Source organism: Moschus berezovskii, chromosome 2 (assembly GCF_049115385.1).
Source record: "Moschus berezovskii isolate FMDL1 chromosome 2, NW_MosBer_1.0, whole genome shotgun sequence".
NCBI lineage: Eukaryota > Metazoa > Chordata > Mammalia > Artiodactyla > Moschidae > Moschus > Moschus berezovskii.
Genome location: NC_142461.1, coordinates 10,626,019 through 10,639,897, shown reverse-complemented (window position 1 = coordinate 10,639,897; position 13,879 = coordinate 10,626,019).

The window sequence follows — 13,879 nt, the reverse complement described above, 5'->3', positions numbered from 1 at the left end:
TAAAAGGGAGGTCAGAACATGTCACTCTTCCACTCAACCCCCTCCCACGGCTCCCAGCCCAGAGGAAAAGCCAGCGTCCTTGCTGTGACCTGGACGGCCTGCCTGAGCTACCTCATCGCCTCCCATTCTCCCCTCTGAGAGCTCCATTCCAGCTGCACAGGCTGCCTTGCTGTTTTTCAACATGCCAGGCATGCTCCCGCCTCAAGCCTTTGCATTTGCCCTTGGTGCCGCTGGAATGTCTTCCCCAGGTATCCAGGTGACCTCCTCCCTTCACTCAGGTGTCTCCGACTCATTCAAGGGCTTCCTTGAAATCCTGAATACTACTTTCTACTTGCCTTCTGTCCTTTTATCTGCTTTACTGATGTTTTCTTGGCATTATCAAGTGACAGATAATTATTTGCTTATTGTGTGTTCCGCTACTTACAAGAGTGTAAGTCCCATGAAATCTCCTACAGTTCCCCACACCTCAGGAAAAAAAAAAAAGTGGGGGAGAGAGAGAAAAGAGTATCAGGAAACCATAAAAAAAGAAAGGCAATACTCACCATACTACTACAGATAATAACGTTTAAATCCTCAGTAATTAAAACAACTTGCTTTTGGTGCAGGAAGAGACAAAGGAATGGGCTGGACTAAAATGTCCAGAAATAGACCCAACTGTACAGAAGAATTTAGTACTTGATGAAAGTGGCATCTTAAGGATGGGCTCTCTAATAAATAGTGTTGGGACAGCTAGGTAGCCAACTGGGAGAGAACATGAGATCTCTACCTCACATTAGAGCACTAGGATAAGCTCCAAAGGGGTCAGAGTTTTAAATGTTAAAAAATTAAAAGCATAAAGGAAAACAGGAGAGAATCTGTAATCTCATAGTGGGAAAAGTCTAACTGACGACTCAAAAACCAAAATGTCATTAGAAAAGATTGATAAAGTCAACTATATAAAAATCAAAAACTTTTGCATGGAAAAAAATCATATAAATAAAAAAATCGCATAAATCAAGTCATAGGATGAATGACAAAATAGAGGAAAAGATTCACATCTCAGATCACAGACAAAGGGTCATTTCTCTAATTTACAAAGAATTCCTGGAAAGCCACTTAAAGAATCAACAATCTAGTAGAAATAGGCAAAGATATGAATTGACAGTTTGCAGAAAAGTAAATACAAATGGGTTTTAAACACATGGAAAGAAGATCAAACACAGTTGAAAAAAATGAAAATCAAGAAAAACATGGTGGGATACCATGTCTTATCCGTCTGGTGAAAAATCCAAAAGTTCAATAATATACTCTGTGGGCCTTTCTGTAAGGAAACCATACTCTTACACCTGCAAATATAAATTGGCACAAGTCCCCAAAAGGGCACTTTGGCAAAATCTATCAAAATTACAAATGCATCCAGATATTCTACTTCTGGGAATTTATCCTTCGGATATACTTGCAGAAGTGAGAAATGATGTATGGATACGATTATTCTCGGCAGCGCTGTTTGCAATAGCAACAGACTAGAAACAACTCAACTGTCTGTTAGTAAGTGCTGGGTTAGGCAGGGTACAATCCATCCATAAAATGAGATACTATTTATGAAAGAGAATAAGGGAGATCCATGCATCCTGACAGGTAAAGGATATCTGTAAGGTATAGTAAGTTTTAAAAGCAAGGTACAGGTACTTCCCTGGTGGTCAATGGCTAAGACTCCATGTTCCCAAGGCAGGGGGCGCTGGTTAGGGAACTAGATCCTGCATGTCACAACCAGGACTCGACACAGTCAAATAACAAATAATTTTAAAAATAAAATAAACAAATAAATTTTTAAAAATATGTTTACTTTAAAAAAGCAAGGTGCAGAGCAGCATATATGATATTCCACCTTTTGTAGGAAAAAGGGGGGGAATTATTTATGCAGCTGACCCTCTAACAATTCAGGGTTACGAGCTCTGAATCCCTGCACAGTTGAAAATCTGTGTACTGCTATGTCCGCCTCAAAAACGAAGGAATTGATAAATGACTCACACAAAAGCAGGAAGTGGGGAATTCCCTAGTGGTCCAGTGGCTAAGACTCTGTGCTCCCAATACAGGGGTGCTGGGTTCGATCCGTGGTCAGGGAACTAGAGCCCACGTGCCACAACTAAGACTCTACCAGTTCAGTTCAGTTCAGTCGCTCAGTCGTGTCCGACTCTTTGCGACCCTGTGAATCACAGCACGCCAGACCTCCCTGTCCATCACCAACTCCCGGAGTTCACTCAAAATCATGTCCATCAAGTCGGTGATGCCATCCAGCCATCTCATTCTCTGTCGTCCCCATCTCCTCCCACCCCCAATCCCTCCTAGCATCAGACTCTTTTCCAGTGAGTCAACTCGTCGCATGAGGTGGCCAAAGTATTGGAGTTTCAGCTTTAGCATCAGTCCTTCCAATGAACACCCAGGATTGATCTCCCCTAGAATGGACTGGTTGGATCTCCTTGCAGTCCAAGGGACTCTCAAGAGTCTTCTCCAGAACCACAGTTCAAAAGCATCAATTCTTCAGCGATCAGCTTTCTTCACAGTCCAACTCTCACATCCATACATGACCATGGGAAAAACCCTAGCCTTGACTAGACGGACCTTTGTTGGCAAAGTAATGTCTCTGCTTTTTAATATGCTATCTAGGTTGGTCATAACTTTCCTTCCAAGGAGTAAGCGTCTTTTAATTTCATGGCTGCAATCAACATCTGCAGTGATTTTGGAGCCCAAAAAAATAAAGTCTGACACTGTTTCCACTGTTTCCCCATCTATTTCCCATGAAGCGATGGGACCAGATGCCATGATCTTCGTTTTCTGAATGTTGAGCTTCAAGCCAACCTTTTCACTCTCCTCTTTCACTTTCATCAAGAGGCTTTTGAGTTCCTCTTCACTTTCTGCCATAAGGGTGGTGTCATCTGCTTATCTGAGGTTATTGATATTTCTCCTGGCAATCTTGATTCCAGCTGGTGCTTCTTCCAGCCCAGCGTTCCTCATGATGTACTCTGCATAGAAGTTAAATAAGCAGGGTGACAATATACAACCTTGACGTACTCCTTTTCCTATTTGGAACCAGTCTGTTGTTCCATGACCAGTTCTAACTGTTGCTTCCTGACCTGCATACAGGTTTCTCAAGAGGCAGGTCAGGTGGTCTGGTATTCCCATGTCTTTCAGAATGTTCCACAGTTTATTGTGATCCACACAGTCAAAGGCTTTGGCATAGTCAATGAAGCAGAAATAGATGTTTTTCTGGAACTCTTTTGCTTTCTCCATGATCCAGCGGATGTTGGCTATTTGATCTCTGGTTCCTCTGCTTTTTCTAAAACCTGCTTGAAGACTGTATACAGCCAAATAAATAAAAAATAAATATTTAAAAGAAAAAAAAAAGCAGGAAGTGGGAACAGTTCAGATAGAATCAGGATTCAAACTTCAGTTCTTTTGATTCCATGTACTGGGATCTCTAATCAAACACAAACTTTCCCACACACAATTAATTTAAAGATCTGTAAAATGAAATCCCTTGAAATCTCCTACAGATCTTAATATACCAATTTTACAGCTGGGGTTGGTCCAGGTACCATATTTATTGGGGAAAAAAAATCCACGCATAAGTGGACCCACACATCTCAAACCCATGTTGTTCAAATGCCGACTGTGTGTTCATAATCTTACTGAGAGGCAGTATAACCAGTGATTAACAGCACAGGCTCAGAAGCCAGGCTGCCTGAGTGCAAATGTACTTTTGGGTGCCAGGCTGGCTTCAGTAGTGTCCCACCAAAATTGATGTCCATCTGGAACCTGGGAATGAATGTGACCTTATTTGGAAATAAGGTCTTGTTTGCAGATGTAATCAAGGTAAGACAAGGTCATCCCTACATTCAGTATGACTGGTGTTCTTATAAGAAGAAGAAAATTTGGACACAGAGACAGGCACACACATATGAAGACAGACTGGAGTGATGCATCTACCAGCCGAAGAATTCCGAGAATTGCTGGCAACCACCTGAAACAAGGAGAGGAGAGGCTTGGAACAAATTCTCCCCAGAGCCTCCAAGGAGGACTGAACCTTGCTGACCCCTCAGTTTTGGACTTTCAGCCTCCAGAATTGTGAGAGAATAGATTTCTGTTGTTTTAAGCTACCCTGCTTTTGATCATTCCTTCTAGCAACCCTTGAAGCTGCAGTGGTAATATAGCTACTTAGAAGCTGTGTCATCTTGGGCAAGTTATTTAGCCAGCCTGTCTGTGCTCCAGTTTTCTCATTGGTTCTGGAACCAATCCCCAGCAGATACTGAGGGACAACAGTCACCGAGTCTCTATATTCTTGGACAAGTAATTCAGCCTCCCTGGGCCTCAGTTTCCCCATCTGTAAAATAGGAACAATGAGATTGACCTTTCTGTACATTTACTGTGCACAGTCACCCAACAGGCACCTCACATGCATCATTTCACTTTATCACATAGCAGATTTTATTAATATACCCATTTTACAGATGAGCAGGTTTAAGGAGTTTAAGCAGCTTGTTCAAGGTAATGTGGTCAGTAAATCGAGGAGTCAGGATTCGTCTAGAGGCCAGTGTCAGGGTTATGGAGAGAAGGCAGTATTAATCGGTTCAAGCAGACCCTGGGTCAGACCCCAGCTTGTTCACTCATTCACAAGTTGTGTGACAGTGGATAAGTCTCTGGAGCTCTCTAGCCTCTAACCTTATTAACTGGAAGAATGACTCTACTTTGAAGGGAGATAATGAAGGTAGAATGTCTAGAACAGGGCCTGGCACACACAGTAGGTGCTCAATAAAAGAGGGTCCCTGCCCCTTTCCTTCTTTGCCTTCTCCCTTCCTTCTTCCCCTTGTCTGGTAGGGATTTCAGGCCTGTGGGCTAACCAGGCTGAATCGAGACACTGTTGGTGTTCCCTCCTCCCATACTGATGAAGATAGGAGGACTGCTGGGGGCATCCCCCACTCCCAGGGCCTCTTCATTCCCAGGGAGCCTCAGCCTGCGGCCATCTGGAGGATGGTCTCCAGTCTGATGTAGACACAGCCCAAGCGGAAAGGGGAGATCCCAGCCCCAGGCCTGATACGGAAACCACAGCGTTGTGCCATCTCATTGCGTGTGGCTGTGGTGTGCACACAGGAGACAGAAGCATTGGCACTCTAGCAGGGGGTGGGTGCGGGAGAAGTGTCTGACCCTCTGCTCTATGTTGAGTTACCCGCTGGGGCCACAACCTGTTGGGAGGTGAGCGCGTTGTGTGGACGCGTCTGTTGGCACCGTCCAGCTGGTACTTGTCAAAGTGACAGCCCAGTAGGTCGCTAAAGCTATTCATGGTGGAGCAAACAGGAATTGCACCCCGAGGGCCTGAGCCACCTATACTGGCCCACTCTCTTCAGCACACCAACAATTGACGCCGCCTCACTTAGCACCCTGGCCCCCAAGGGCCTTGGGTCTCACAGGCTGCAGGAAATACCAGGGAGCACTGGGGCAGACTAACCTCCCCCACCCCAGCAGGGCTCCTGTACTCAGGAAATAAGCAAGCCCCCCATAAAACAGGAGGGGCTGCAGGTAGACTACAGAGACACCCTTGGAAGCAAGGGTCTGTACTCAGCAACGCTTCCCACTTCAACCGGGAGTCCCATACTTGAGAAAGGGTTGCTGAGGAAAGGAAAGGAGTCCTGCCAGAGGCAGAGGGATGACCAAATTAATCTGACCCTTATCTGGAAGCTCCAGGGCTCCAGTGGGATGCCACATCAGGACTGGCTTCTCCTTGGTGCCACCGACTTGGAGGCAACATTGGATATTGGACCCCAAGGCCCTGGTCACCAGCATCACCTTGGAAGCCATACTGAGGGGCTGCGTGTGGCTGAACTGGAGTGTGACAATCACCCCTGAGGGGCAGGACAGAGCATGAGGCTGGACTTCCAGGGACTCCAGAATCGCTGGACTGCAGACAGGGCTGAAGGAGTTCTCTGGCAGCCTCCAAGGCCATACACCATCTCCACCACTATTCTCACTCACCTCTGAAATATCCCAGTCCACCCCATGAAAGACTTCAGCTGCCTCTGAAGGACTCCTGATCCCTCTGAAATAATCCAGCCTCCCCCAGAAGACTTCAACCTTCTCTAACATTCCAGCTTCTCTCTTAAATACTGTATGTCGATCCTCCTAACTCCCCGTAATACTCTAGCACAGAGGTCCCCGACCTTTTTGGCACCAGGAACTGATTTCATGGAAGATGATTTTTCCATGGACCAGGGGTGGGAGGATGGTTTCAGAGTGATTCAAGCACATTACACTCACTGTGCACTTTATTTCTATGATTATTACATCAGCTCGACCCTTAGATCATCAGGCATTAGATCCTAGAGGTTGGGGACCCCTGATCTAGCATCTTCTGAAATAACCCAGCCCTTGGTGAAGTCCTGTAGCTCACCCGCTCAGCATCAGACAGCATTCCAATCATCTCTGGAGTACTCCAGCTCTTGCTTTGAAACTGCACTCCACTTTTAAACTGCAGCTCAACTTTAAATGCGTGCTCCAAGTTCAGTACTCTTGCTTTCTGTCTGCAATATGCCAACGTCCTTAATACTCCTCACCTAACTAGAGGACTCTAGTCCTCACTCTCATTATAATCTCCATCCCCAGTGAAGATCTTCCAGCCCCTTCAGTAACACTCCAATCTCACTCTATAGCCCCAAACTGCTGTAACATTCTGCCTTGCCCCAAAGATGGACTCCCAAGCCTGCCTACCACACACTGAGAGGTAGTTCTTGCTCTGACAGTCTGCTGGTTCCGATGCCCTCCTGGGCCTCATATGGCTCCTGGACGTCAGCATAGCGCACAGTGTCAGTATCCCTTCTGGGAGGAGGCTCCCACCAGCTTCCTCACAGTCCTCCAGTCAAACAGACTCTCCTTCTAGAAATCTTCCCCCAACTCTGCCCAAGCAAAGAGTCCCACTGACCAAACATGATTGTAGTCCCCAAAGGTTAGGGGCACCCAGGATCTGGGGGACAGTACACTGCTGACCTGCCTGATTGACTGGTCAGGAGCTCCCTGCCTGGTTCAGCCACCCAGGGTAATCCTACAGGTTCAGTCAGCCCCAGCACCTGGCCAGTTGCCCCCTTGTGCTGCTCTGAGACACCTGTCCTGTGGCTCCACGGGTCTAAGATAATAAGGCAGTTAGGCCAAGGCCAAGTTGCCTCTGTTCAAAGAACACAGTGACCCACTATGGCCCCTGAGTCACCAGGGAGCAGAACTGGGCCCATGAGGAAGATTTGGGGGGGCAGCAGCCCTTTACTGTGTTTATTTGTCACCCACTGGGTCACCCTTATGTGACTGTAGCCAGAATCTAGCAAGTCCCCTACCACAAGGGTGCTCCATGGAAGGGGCTAATAATTATGGGTTAGCAAATGGAAGGAACTAGGCTCCAAGCTCAGCTCTGTTGTATCACTTTAGGTAAATCACTTACCTTCTCTGAGCTTCAGTGGCTTAGCCTTCGAAACAGGTAATAATCCCTTTTAAAAATATATTTTGTTATTTGGCTGCGTTGGGTCTTAGTTGTGGCACTAGGGCTCAGGAGCTCCATGACACATGGAATCTTAGTTCCCTGGCCCAGAATTAAACCACGTCCTCTGCTCTGAAAGGTAGATTCTTTTTTGTTTTTTTAATATTTGTTTATTTATTTGGTTGTGCTGGGTCTTAGTTAGAGTATGTGGGATCTAGTCCCATGGCCAGGGATCGAACTTGGGCCCCCTGCACTGGAAGCACAGTCTTAGCCACTGAACCACCAGGAGAGTCTCCAGATAATAACCCTTATCTTGCCCTGTACCAGTTTGCTTCAAGGCTCAAGTGAACTAGTAGTTATAGAATGAATCTTTCATTTAATAAATATTTATTGAGTGCCTACTATGTACCAGATCTGCATCTGACATAGGCATAATATATTTATTATTTCTCCCTGCACCAACCAGTTTATGAGCATGAAGAAAGTAGAGTGTAGAGTGGTGGAAGAGAGATTCCAAAACTCCAGTTCAGACATCCCTCCCTGGCTCCTAACAGCCTGTTGTATGCCTGCTATGTACCAGGTACTTTCAAAGGCATCATATCCTTTACTCCTTATCCTGGGAGATGAGGAGTTCTGGTTTTACTGATATAGAACGAAAGCTTACACTTGTTAAGTCATGGTCTAAGATAACATAGTAACTTATGGGGCCTAAACTTTGGTCCATCCTGCCTTTGACAAAGAAGAGGTCAGAGCAGCACCACACCCCGCTGCCCTCCATGAACCAGATCTGTTCCTGGAGCCAGGACCACTCTGTCCTCCGAGAGTCCCTGGTCCATACAAGACAAGAAGACTAGACTCCAAGCCAGACATCTGGAGACTGAAATGCCCTCATAGGGCATCTTGTCCTACCCTGTCCTTGTACAGATCAGGAAACAGAGGCCCAGAGGTGGGTAGACACTTGTTGGAGGTCACACAGCCCATGAGGGGCCCTGCCTCTCACCCAAGTGAAGACTTGCTGCCTGCAAAAGACCGAGCATGCCAACAGCCCTCCTTCCCAGGTGGTGCTAGTGGTAAAGAACCTGCCTGCCAATGCAGGAGACATAAGAGATACGGGTTCGATCCCTGGGTGGGGAGGATCTCCTGGAGGAGGGATGGCAACCCACTCCAGTATTCTTGCCTGGAGAATCCCATGAACAGAAGAGCCTGGCAGGCTTGGCAACCCACTCCAGGATTCTTGCCTGGGAAATCCCATGGACAGAGGAGCCTGGCTATAGTCCATAGGGTTGGAAAGAGTTGGATAGGACTGAAGCGACTTAGCACAGTACAGACCAGAAGTGCTCAATGGCCAGAGAAGAGGAAAAAAAATGCTGCTTGCCTAGAAGACTGAACCTGGGCAAGAAAAGAGGAGAGAGAGGCTGCCGGTCAGGGGGACCTCTGGGCCAAGGGTTGGCAACTGGACTTGTGTGCGTCACCAGGGGGTCCATCCCCTGCCCATACGTGAGGCCAGTACACAAGGATCCCCTCTGTGGCTCACCCTGGTGCCTCCTTAGACCAACCGTTCTGCTGCTGAGTTATTCTGAGAATGTGGTTCTTCCTGCTCCTGAACTGAAACTCGGCCGCCTGAGGCTGCGCCCGCTGGTCAGAATTCTGTTGTCCAGGTCTCCAGAAGGAGCATCAGCCCAGAGCCACTGGGGTAGGGGAGCGGCTCTATCAAAGTTCTTGCCAGTGAGCCATCTCCTACTTCTCCTTGAGAACCCATCAGACACTCCCTCCTCTGGGAAATCATTCTTCTCCCTCAAGCAAGGTTCACTCCTTCCTTTATTCAACTTACTTTTATTTTTGGCCACGCTGGGTCTTTGTTGCTCTGCCTAGATGCAGTAAGTGGGGTCTACTCTTCGGTACAATGTGCAGGCTTTCTCACTGCAGTGGCTTCTCTTGTTGCAAAGAACTGGCTTTAGGGCACGTGGGCTTCAGCAGTTGCGGCTCACTAGCTCAGCAGTAGTTATGGTCCATGGGCTCTAGACCGAGAGTTCAATAGTTGTGGCACAGAGGCTTAGTACTCCGAAGCATGTGGGATCTTCCCAGACCAGGGATCAAACCTGTGTCTCCTGCATTAGCAGGCAGATTCCTATCCATTGCACCACCAGGGACATTCCCTTTATTCTTATTTTCAACCAACGTCTATCTATTGATGTGCTGAAAACTATTGATATGCTGGGAAAATCTAGGGACAAAACCCCTGCCCTAGTGGAGCCAAAAGCCTAGGAGGGAGAGAGGAAAACACATTGACCAATACACACCATGATAGCTGTGTTTTTCCCAAGAACTCTCTAGCCAGGCTTTATATGATACGTTTGGCAATGATCTTGTCTCTTTGGTCACTTTTCATATAGCACAGTGACCTCCATCTTGCCTTTAAAAAAAAAAAGACAACAAGTTTTTAAAATGACCAGGTCAGTGGTCTTCCAGAATGTTCCACATTATGGGTGAGTGTGAAGTTTCCCTCTCGTGTTGTTTATCCTCTTCCTCTAAATCTGGTATGGCTTGGAAGTGGAAGTTAGGTGGAGAGCACAGACTGGCAAACATTTTCTGTCAAGGAGCAGAAAGTAAATATTTGGGGCTTTGCAGCGCGTACAGTCTCTGTTGCAAGAATTCAGCACCGCCAACGCGGCACATTCACAGCACACGCAGGGAGCATGGCTACAGTTCAGTGCAACTTTATTTAAGGATGTTGAAACTGAGATTTAATGTAATTTTTGTATGTCACGCAATATTATTCTTTGATTTTGGGGGAACCATTTAAAAATGTAAAAACTGGGACTTCCCTTGTAGTCCAGTCATTAAGAATCTGCTTGCAATGCAGGGGACACCGGTTCGATCCCTGGTCCAGGAAGATCCCACAAGCCGCAGGGCAACTAAGTCCACGCACCACAACTACTGAAGCCCCCACGCCTAGAGCCTGTGCTCCTCAACAAGGGACACTGCTGCAGTGAGAAGCCAGAGCACAGCAATAAAGTGGAGCCCCTGCTCGCTGCAACTAGAAAAAAGCTGGATGTAGCAATGAAGACCCAGCACAACCAAAAAAATAAATAATTTTTTTCAGTGTAAAAACCATTCACAGTTCATGGGCTGCACAAAAACAGGCAGAGACCATCTTTGACCCATGGTTTGCTAAACCCTGATTGGATTTAGGTTAAGCATCTGTAACAACACAAGGGCCAACTTACACAAGTTACGGGTGAGTTACGGGATGTCCACTAAATCTCTCCATTGAAGAGAGAGCCTCTTTGCAAAAGCCCGGTCAGCTGTTCAGGACTCCTTCTGCACCACGTGAACAGTGTTCTTTACCACCTTTCACTTAGGGACTTCCCCGGTGGTCAAGCGGTTAGGAATCTGCCTGGCAATGCAGGGGACACGGGTTCAATCCCTGGTTGGGGAAGCTCCCACATGCTGCAGAGCAACTAAGCCCATGCACCACAACTACTGAAGCCCACAAACCTTAGAGCTCGTGCTCCAAGACAAGAGAAGCCACCACAACCAGATGGCCGAACACCGCCGACTAGAGAGTAGACCCTACTCTCTCCAACTGGAGAAAGCCCACACGCAGCTATGAAGACCCAGCACAGCCAAAAAATAATAATAATTTTTAAAAAATTCAAAAGAAATTCCTTTACCTAGTGTTTTTGGCACCTTCAATGCACTGAACTGTGTCCCCCGTTTAAATTCATAAGTCAAAGCCAGAACCCTAATGTGACTATCTTTGAAGATAGGGCCCTTATGGAAATAATTAAGCTTAAATAAGCCATAAGGGGCTTTCCAGGTGGCACAGTGGTAAAGAATCCACTTGCCAATGTAAGAGACACAGGAGACCTGGGTTTGACCCCTGGGTTGGAAAGATCCCCTGGAGGAGGAAATGGCAACTCACTCCAGTATTCTTGCCTGGAGAATCCCATGGACAGAGGAGCCTGGTGGGCTACAGTCCATGGGGTCACAGAGTCGGACACTGAGCGTGCATTCATATACCCAAAGCCACAAGGGTGGGGCTCTAATCCAATGGGTATCCTTATAAGAAGAGACAGTGGAGAGTGCCTTCTCTCTCTGCCAGGTGAGGACACATAGAGACGGTGGCCATCTGCAAGCCAGGAAGAGAGTTCTTACCAGAAACCCTTGATCTGGAACTGCTAGCTTCCAGAACCATGACAAATAAATGCTTGGAGCCACACAATCTATGGCTTTGGTATGGCAGACCGAGGTGATGAACACAACATCATTGAGAGTTCTTGCCTAAACTGATTATCAGTTGAGGCAACAAGATGGAGTTTTTCTAGTTCTCACATTCCTTCTAGTATATTAGATGACATTTTTCTACAAAGAAAAGTTTTCCTTCAAGTAGCAATGAACAACAGCCAACAGCCTCTCCAAAGAAAGGCAGGATAAATGCTACATTTTCTAAGGGAAAGTTTGGAGGTTTGTTTATTTGTTTGTTTTTTGGTGGGAACTTCTAGAACCTGTTTGTATGCTGAGAGGTTAATTCTTTGGAGAGGGAGAGACATGGTGCGGGAGAGGTGGTCACAGAAGGTGTGAAGTCCTGAAAAGGTGGGAGGATGTGGAGTACAGTGGAGGAAGGAAGGGGCGGGCAGAAGAAATGATGTGAACTGGCCCTCTGGGTGGACGCACAGGGCCAGCTTACCAAGAAACGTGCCGGAGGATTGCTGGGCTTGGTTGCACGCATGCTAAGTCGCTTCAGTCATGTCTGACTCTATGCGACCCTCTGGACTGTAGCCCACCAGGCTCCTATGTCCAGAATTCAGAATTCCTCTGAATTCTGCAGGCAAGAATACTGGAGTGGGTTGCTGTGCCCTCCTCCAGATCTTCCTGACTCAAGGACTGAACTCACATCTCTTATGTCGCTGGCATGGGCCCACAGGTTCTTTACCAGGAGCACCACCCGGGAAGCCCGCTGGGTCTCGTTAGTGTTCTTGGAATGTGGGAACTGTCACCCTATCTGTCTGGCAGGTGCTTTTCTTCTCCACACCCAGAGAAGGTAGATAGCTTGATTGCTACAGGTCTGGGGCTTTCCAGGCAAGCACCCTGGAGGGTGAGGGGCGTGGCAAAGGGGCAGCATCACAATTGACCACAGAATCCAACATGGTTGAACACAGAAGTGAGAGCAAGAGTGATGGCTGGACGGGAGATGGATGGGCGTGCTCAGCTACTTGCTGGCCCTTGGCTTTTAGTTTTGATATCAGTTTTCAGAATTGATTTAAAGGAACACGCAAGCATGGGACCTGTGAACACGAACAGTGAGAGAGGGTGTTCACCAGGCCCCGCCTACGGCCTCTTTGTCCTGTGCCCATTGTGGGGAGCAAGTGCGGACTGGACCTGACTCCTGTTCGAGCCTCCACCACCCAGCCCAGCACGGGCTAGTGACAGGGAAAGTTGAGCTGGAGTGGCTGAATGAAAGAATGACAGCGAACACTTCATACAGCGCTTACTATGTACAGGTCACTAGTACATGCGCACAAGTCACTTACTACGTACAAGCACACTGATTCCTCCCAAGACTCCTGTAAGGTAGACTCTCCCCTTGTACAGATGAAGAAACAGAAGCACAGAAAGCTCAAATAATTTGTCCAAAGTCACGGAGCTAGAAAGAGGCAGAGCTGATCTACAAACAAGGCAGTCTGGGCCCAGAGAGTCCGTATTCCTCATCACCGGGATATTCTGAATGGATTAATGAGAGTCATAGAATCAGCTTCTCTCTGTTCTGGGTGAAGCCAGGTATCTCTTGAGGTAAGAGCCTGGATCTGGTCAAGAGAGAGCCAAGACAACCAACAGTGAACTGAGAACTACTCTGTTCTAGATTGTGACGACTGCCATGAAGGAGACAAACTCGGTGCTAAGGGCAAGAATAAAGGGACCTCCTTAGATGACGGAAGGCTTCTCTGAAGAGGCGGCACTTCAGGTAAAGGATAGAAAGGAGCCAGTGCTGTGAAAAACAAGGGAAAGATTGTTCTAGGAAGAGGAAACTGCACATGAGAAGATCTTGAGGCAAAAAGTCAATGTATTCTAGGAACTGAAAAGGATTGCAGTGTGGCTGAAGAGGAAGATGGCCCAAAAGGAACTGAAGAGGTGGGCAAGGGCCACGACTCTTCCGAAGTCATGAAAAGGGTTTGGATTTAGTTATTTTTCACTATTATTGAATTGTATATTTCTTATTTCAAGCAAAATGGGAAGTAAGCCATTAGAGTTGGGTTTTTTAGTTTGTTTTTTTGCCATTAGTGTTTTAAGCGAGGAACTTCTGTGGTCTGATCTGGATTTTAAAAGCAGAAACAGCTCTGTTCTTCCATTCATTTGGATAGTCAGTCATTGATTCTTGGATATTTT